This window comes from Cupressus sempervirens, chromosome 7 (assembly GCF_028749045.1).
Source record: "Cupressus sempervirens isolate cs-2001-9-10 chromosome 7, ASM2874904v1, whole genome shotgun sequence".
Taxonomy (NCBI): Eukaryota; Viridiplantae; Streptophyta; class Pinopsida; order Cupressales; family Cupressaceae; genus Cupressus; species Cupressus sempervirens.
In genome coordinates this window covers 580,645,513-580,654,123 of record NC_143124.1, presented here as the reverse complement: position 1 = coordinate 580,654,123, position 8,611 = coordinate 580,645,513, and the positions used below count along the sequence as shown (strand labels likewise).

Sequence of the window (8,611 nt, the reverse complement as noted above, 5' to 3'; positions counted from 1 at the left end):
ATTTATCTCCCAACCAAATTTGTGACTAAACTATTTTAATCATAGATTTAGTCATTTATTGTTGTTACTTGGTAGTTTATATGGTAGTTTATTTGGTAATTTTGGTAGTATATTTAGTAATTTTTTGGGTAGTATATATGGTAGCATATTTGGTAGTTGATTTGGTAGTATATTTGATAGTTTTTGGGTAGTATATATGGTAGTTTATTTGATGTATATATGGTAGTATATTTGGTAATATATTTGGTAGTTTATTTAATCATTAATTTAGTCATATTAAGGCACGATCGAATTGAACCACCATCCTCCTACTTATAAAGCAAGTGCTCTTCCATTGAGCTAGTACCCTTAAAGAATAATGCAAAAAGTTGACAAATTTGTCTTCCCAACATTAGGTCTACCATGATCATGGTCATGTAACATGATAAACTCTTCTCAAAGAACACAAATTTTAGTTATTATGAAAAATAATAATCTAAATCTTTATTAATAACAATTCAACAATTTTTAATTCTTCTATTCAAGCATTTTTAAATTATATCTCATGTCAATTACACTTCTCTAAATTATTGTACTAATAGACTCTTATAAATCATAATTTGAAGCACTTTGGCCACACACAAGTATTATTTCTTGTGCTAACTTCTTAGAAAAAAAATTACAAATGATTATGCAATTTATGTCAATAAAATAGACCCTTGCATTAAATAAAAACATCAAACCCCATTAAAAAATCACATCTATTAAAAACTATGAAACACAATCAATTGAAATACTCACTTTTTACATATGGAGGTGCCAAAAGATCAAATATTTCCTCTTCCTTATGCTCAGGTGGGTGCCAAAACCATTCATTACACCTGATGTTGACAATTATTGAACCTTAGTCTACAAACAATATAAAATAGGAATTTGATAAAAACAAGGCACATGGAAAGAAAGTTTTTATCAATGATGTATACTTAAGTTATTCCTAGTAATAGGGAAAGTGGTGTCAATTCATAAATGTAACAAAGAACTAAATAATATGTTTATTATAAATTGTTTAAACAAACCTATAACAAAAGGAAATAATGGACTAGTAAAGTCTAGACTATGCTTCACCTTTTGATAACCCTGTTTATAGGATAAGCCCCAAAACCAGATATTGATGGATCCTAAGATGGTTGATCATAATCACAAACTTCATATCCTTGACCATAATGTAATGTCCTCTTTTTAGTGCTAGATTTGAATGATAATAGAGCTTAAATACAAAGTTAAACAAAAAATTAAATTAAATATAATCATAATCATAATACTAATCATGTTAATCAAATAAATAATAATACACTATGAAATATTATTATTCAAATTATTATAATAAAGAAAGAAAATATTGTTAATAATAATACATAATATAATTTATTATTACAAATGTGATTAAGAAGTAACATATAACATAATATTATGAATCATCTATTTTAAAATGATGAATAGAATTAAAATAAAAATATTAAATTATGATTATAATCTTATCCCAAGTCAATATTTTAATATTACAAATATATTTAATAAAAAAATAACATATCATTATAAATAAAATAATAACAAACATCAAATATGATAAAGCTACATGTAATTAGTCATGATGCTTTAGAGAGACATATATAGAAATGTGATAAGATGCTTACACTGCTATCACAATTGGGCACTTCCCAACAATCATCTACATCCACAAAAAAAGCAGTAGCTATTGGATCCAAAATCTGACTATTTTGGGGAAAAAAAAAAGATTTTTAGAGAATTCCCAACTATATTTCCATATTATTTTGTAGATTCCAACCGAAGCGATCGACAAGATTATATAAGGTGCAAAACTTATTTGTGACTATGTAGAAGACTATATGAAATGTAATAAATGTATATTTGTAATTATATATGACTCAAAGTTGTGAGGTTGTAGTTGGGATCAAATTCTAATTAAAGAGTCTTGGAGAATGAGGGAGAGAGGTAGTTCAGTGGTTTCAATAAGTAAATTTTCATTACATAGTATAGTATAAATGCATTGTTCCAATTTTAGGTTGTGTTTCAGAAAATTGGTGACAGTGGTGTGGTTTGCATTTGAGTGAAAATACTTAATTGCAAATGGTAGTGAGGAGAACAGAGACTGGGTCTCTATTGAAATATGCATATATACTTTGGTTGTTGCATTGGGGTAACTATTCAAACTAGAATTTGAAGTAGAAATTTAAAGTATCGGTCTTGTTAATCCTCTATTTTGTGTTAAAGCTTTCAGTCAAGTGTGCAAATGTTGATCAATATGAGATAGCCAACAATTAATGTATTTTGAGAGTTTGGGTTATGATATGTTTGAAAAAATGCAAATGCGAGGTAACTACAAATGCGAGGTAACTAAAAAGATAGTTGATGCTCACAAGGCAAGATAGTTCGGTCATTGTTGAGTTGCAATTTGTATGAAGTGGTAACATTGATAAAGTGCTAGAACAAGAAGTTCATATAGTCGACTATCCATGTTTGACAATAAAGTGGGAATGGGACCATGGTTAAGAAAGATCAATAAAGTTAATGTGTTTGAAGTATTCTCTAGCTTGAGTTTTTAGAATTGTGCATAGAAGCTCACCTGTGGGAATTCCCAAAAGTGCAGATTCAATAAAGTGGTAAACTTTGCCTCACCATGGAAATGGTTGTTTGGAGATTGTGTGAAGTATATCCACATAAAAAAAGGTACCTTATTTCTATAGTAAAGTTACAATATAATCGACACACAAGTAAAGAGAATATATTATATAAATACAAGGATGCATACCTCAATTAAGCATTGCAAAGCAAAATTTTAGGAAAAGGATTTAGCAAAGTATCAAGCTGTAAGCATCAAAGAAAAATGAATAGTTAGGAACCTTACAAACTAGGACTCTTGACACACACCAATCTAAAGCATTCATCTTTCTTATTTAAGCAATATGCAATAGTAAAAAAATTAAGGTTCAAAAGGCATTTAGATGAGATCATATATGATGGATGAGAAAAAAACATTATTCCCTATTTGAAACTAAAAAGACATTTTATATGTAATGCTTAAAGTGACATATTTCCCTACATGTTCAAAAATTGCTTTAAGTTCCTTAATCTTCTACTGTGTCATCTCAACTCAAGAGAAGTTAAAAACCTCCTCACTAAGAAGTTGAGGGTAAAACTATAATACTGTTAATAATATCTTTACCAAATCATTACAGAGATATATGAAATCTAAAATGTTTTATGAATCACCTTACCTTCAAAAAAACCATACAATTTTCACCTATTATTTCACTACTCTTTGCAGTAGAAAAAAAGGTCAGGTATAAATCTTGGCCATCTACCTTGTCATTCATGCTTCAATAGTTGAAATATTGTAGCTCTACTGTTATCTTTGAGATTGAGAGGCAATTACACATTAACACAGCCTTAAATAAATTTGTCAAAATAAGTTGCATCCCATAGAATTGGGACATAAGAAGGATTCCAATGAACTAGCAATTTGTACAAACTGCCAATTCCTACACACCCTATCCTAAATATGGATAATTCCATATGGTACCTCAATCTAAAAAGAAAATGTAAAAATTTTTATCTAATTAAAACTTCACTAGTAGATTTTACTCTAGTTATTTTTCCAAGAAGCCATTATTTAAATATACTTTGGATTTTGCACAATGCATTACATTATTCTGATATCAATACATGCAAGAACACAATGTGTGGCATTAAGAAACCTTGATTGTTTCCTTGCATGAAGCAGCCAAAAAAATCCAACATCACAAAGATAACTTGTGCAGTTTAAGTCCTAATCTAAGTTGCCAGTTCTTGTACAGGATTGGCTATGGGCATGTGGTTTTAAATGGCCAAAAGAATCTATGTATTATCTCTCGCATTTCCCTGATTCAATATTAACAAAACTTCTTATAATGATATATATCATTTTTTCAAGAAATGTCTCTTAAATTATTCTAGTTACAACTACTTTCAAGTTGAAGTAAGTGACAACCCATGAAGTAAAGTTTGGAAAATCTATAGATCAAATCTATAAGAAAAAAGAGGCCAATTTAGAGAACCCTTCTACTTTGGCAAGTGTTTTAAGTAATCCAGGTCATTAGTTCAACTCTTGATTTTCTCGCATTATCGATAATAGTTTGTTTCACATCACTTAATAGATTATGAGGACTCACCCTAGAAAGAGTCGACCTCCAGTGCACTAGGCTAGACTCTAAATTTCTCTTGGTAAAATAGAAGTTATGGAAAAGTGAAAACACAAACAATATGTGAATGGGACACACTTAAGAACATTCAAAAATTCCAAATAAAAAATCAAGGACAATTAGTGAAGATTATAGTGGCAGGTAATGTGTTTAATTCTTAGTTGAGCCATTCTATGATCTTTAAAAAATGATATAGTTCTATGAATGATGAGATAGTATGAGAAATGGATACATTTAATAAGGTTGTTGTGACAGTATATCAAAATTGATAATAATGTACAGAAAAAAAAAAAAAAAAAAATTGTTTCCAGATCCTTGAAGGGAAATGTGTGAAATAAGATTGATGAGATAGTATGAAATAAAGTTATTAGACGTGATGCAAAAAGGCTATGTTATATGAGATTTTGGAGACTCTAGATATTAGCTATCATAATTTTTTATGATAAAAAGTATAGAGCCATGTCTTTCCCTCCAAAGGGAGATATTTTACAAGGCATGTCTTACGTCTCTACCTAGACCTACACTAGAGTATTTAAGGTATAGTAAAGTAGTATAGGCTAACTGGAGTAGATGGTAAATAAAGAAATAATAATGGGAAGACTAGAATAAAAAGTGTATCCAAGCCCCTACTATTCTAATATCTCCTCAAAAATATTTAAACTATTCCTAAGATTTTTGTGTAAAAACAAATTTAACTTAATGATTAACGTGTGATATTTATTGCCTTAAATGCTTTAGTTTTCTTCCACACCTGAATTATCTCAGTCCTAACATTTCTTATTCTTTCTTTCATTTTGTCAAAAACAAAGAGTTCATTAATTAGCTGGCTAGCAATATCTTTTTTTATCAATTTGCTATGATTGCCAAGCTACCCAGAACTCTTAGTAAGCTCAACAATGAATCTTTACTGCATGAAAATTTAAATTTCCCTTTATATGATTAGCGATCTATGTGTACATTAGATACATTAAAGTGAACTTCAAAAATCATTTTAAGTTCAATTCATTTTAGATGCAGAGGATCGTTGAACTTCTAAAAGAAGCATAACCAATCTGCAAATTATTGTCATAATAGTGACAAAATGGAGTCAACATCTTAAAAATAATATGTTCTTCCTTTGAGAAATCATCGACATTTAACTTCAATCAAATTTGAAATTCAATCAGAGAAACGATTATCCCTAAAATCAGAATCTGCAACTCCACATCTATTCCATACTTTTATTTAATGGAAACAACTGTTACTGAAATACCACAATCAACTCATTCATGCTTCCAATACCATAATAGTTCTAATATAACTAGTATCATTTATACCATGAATCATTCTTGATATATTCCACTCAATAAAGACTGATGTATTGTGCCATGAATCGGTGTTTCAACATTCAATTAGGATCCACCCAAGGCAATATATTTGTAAGAATCAGCAAGCTACACCATAACTGAATAAAACAATCCCAAACATTTAAACTTGCAACTCAATATCCATTCTTGAGATGACTATCAAGGTAAGGAACAAAATAACAATAATCTTAAAATTAATCGATTCTTGTATGCCAAACCATTATTGCATTTGGAAGTGTGTATTGATTCAGCCCCAAATTATTAAATGGTGATTCCAACATAAAAGGAATTGATTAATGAAATTGATCTAACCATTTTCAACTTGGCACTTTTCAGCCCTCTAAAAAGTCAAAATTTTGCTTGATTCAGTTACCAAATTCTTTACCAAAAATCAGAAATTTCAAACATAAATCTGCACTATGGTTTTAAACCAAACTGATACTATTTTGAGCCTATATTTTAAGTTGCAAATTTTTGTGAGACTAACCAATGGTGAAATGGTTTGCATGCTCTAAAACATGGATTTTATTGTCATGTCCAAATCAGCCTTCCACCTCAAATTTAATATCCCACAATAGGGATCTTGAAAATAATTAAAATCAAGACAAATTTTCTCATCAAAGAGATTATTCCATTTTCAAAATATCCTATGCCATAAACCATATTAATCTATGATGAAATTTGTGTTCAATATAATGGGAATAAGGAACCAATTCTTTCTCATCATAAATCAAAATTTATAAAACTGAATCTGCTCTCATATTTCTACTTGAGCCAATTCTTGGAATCTTCCAAATCCACTATAAACATCAAAAATTATCATATCTAGAACAGAGTCATGAAACAACTCTACAACTATGATAATAAATCATGAATGAAACCTTTAAATTAAATAAGCATTTTAGACACCCAAATATGCATATTGAACCTAAGTATCATATACAACAGATTCTAAAATATTAGAAATATTTGAATTAGTATTGAAACTGACAATACAAAACATCTTTTTTGTGGACAGCTAGTGGTTCCCTATGAATTACATCTTTTATTTCACTCCCATGGACTAATGTTCCTTTAAAAAAATTGTACCCCTTATATAATTACTTGGGCAGTTACAATCTTTCAATTATAATGACTCTTCAACTTCTCATAATACAAGATTCTCAAAAATCCATTTGGGCAAATATTGAAAAAGTAATAAGTTTTAAAGATCATGAATTTTAAACACATTACCTTTGGACTTTTACATTCGATGCAAATAGAATATATTCAAGTTAATACATAAGGATGACAATAAAATTCAATGTTGAAGGTGTTCCTGCACCAATTTCTCTTATCTATTTACTAAGGTAAAAACCTTTATGCTAGTATAAATTTGTGTGGCTACCTCATATGGCCTAGTACTCTAGTGCATTGTTTGATCTTAGAGTTGTTTTTACAAAGTCTCACATACAATATATATCATTAGTGCACACAATAATTAGATTCCCAATACTTCTTAGCATTGTTGCTTGAATTATGTTGGTGCCAAATGCAACCTCTCCTTAAATTTATTAGAACATATCTAGTTAACATCACTTCTCTTTGATCTAATAGTTGGCTAGCTTCTTCTAGATCTAATGCTGATATTCATTCACTCAAACTGTAGACCATCCCAAACTTGTCTATTGTTAGTAAGCCTGATTCTCCACTCTATTATCTTAAATTTTCACATGCATTAGCCTTTCTACTGAAATATTTTGGAGTGGGTGTCTATAGATCCACATCCACGTATCTAATTGAATGGTTTTTTTGAAATAAAATTTACACTTGCACATAAACTGAAATTCCAAAAAAAAATATAACAGTTAATCCTTCAGCACAAGTCAATATGTTGATAATATTCCATACAGTCGATTTGTATCAATTGAACCTAAAACTTCATTCTACAAACAACCTTGCAGAGAAGTCCTCAATTTTTTCATTAAATAACTTGTAATTTTCTTACTTGGAGGATCACATAAACCATCAAATGCTTTATACCATTTTAAACATCAGAACACATGATTCCCCTATATCCATAATGAGCTGACTAGCATTGTCACAACAATTGGTATAATTCAAATAAAAAACTACAATAACAGACCCTAAGTAAAGTTTTAATGAGAGTTCTGGCCCACAATTACAAACCATGCAAATGAATACAGCCAAACATAGTTTCCTCACAATATTTGTCCTGCCTATGCCAAGGTTCAATCTCCTTGGGCAACTCATGATGACATTCAACTTTGAAGTTGTTGAGATTTATTTGATTTCCTTGCATCAATTTGTGTCTTAGGCTCTTTTTAACAGGTGCCTCTTTCTCAAATATATCAGCTCAATGTGACATGGATTAATGACATATAAGGATCAACTCTCCCATGAACGCTATTTGTTCACCTTTGTTGCTTTGGAGCCTCGTTTACTTGAATGCATGTAATGTAAAGTGTGTCAGCATCAAGATCCTTCACCTTACTATTACTCTCTATATGTTTCAGTAGACCTAGCAAGAATTCAATAGATTTAACAGGCTAATGACCCTTACCATTTGAGTTGCATGACTTTGCTTACCAACACCCTTAAAAAAATGGTGAAAGTGTATTGCTTGCTTGTGAGAAAAAACATCCTCAAGTTACCTCTTCACGTTTCCTAAATGAAGATTCTTAATGGCCTATGTAGTTTCACTTGTGTTCTTGAAATGAACTCATAGGTCGGATTGCCTAGCCTTTCAATATTTTGTATAATTCTCAGGGTCTCTCAATTATTTCACCATAGCTACTGAGATCAACCACATGACACTACATAACTCTCTCCCTCCCTCACTACATAATTTAGTTTGTTCAAAGTGAAATTATGTTATATACTAATTACCTAGCACTCCTATTTTAGAAAAATGATTAGTATTATTCTTCTAGCTACAGTTGTCTACAACTCCTAGGACTACCTGAATATGCTATAACCTTAAAATATTTAAGAACTGTGTGATTCTATTTTGCCTGATATCTATTA

At 30.0% G+C, this 8,611-nt stretch overlaps 1 pseudogene; it reads right to left on the bottom strand.

The window, feature by feature from the left end:
• Positions 1–7,845: 7,845 nt before the first annotated feature.
• On the bottom strand, positions 7,846–8,375 carry LOC149548089 (large ribosomal subunit protein uL22z pseudogene; annotated as a pseudogene).
• Between the last annotated feature and the right edge of the window lie 236 nt (positions 8,376–8,611).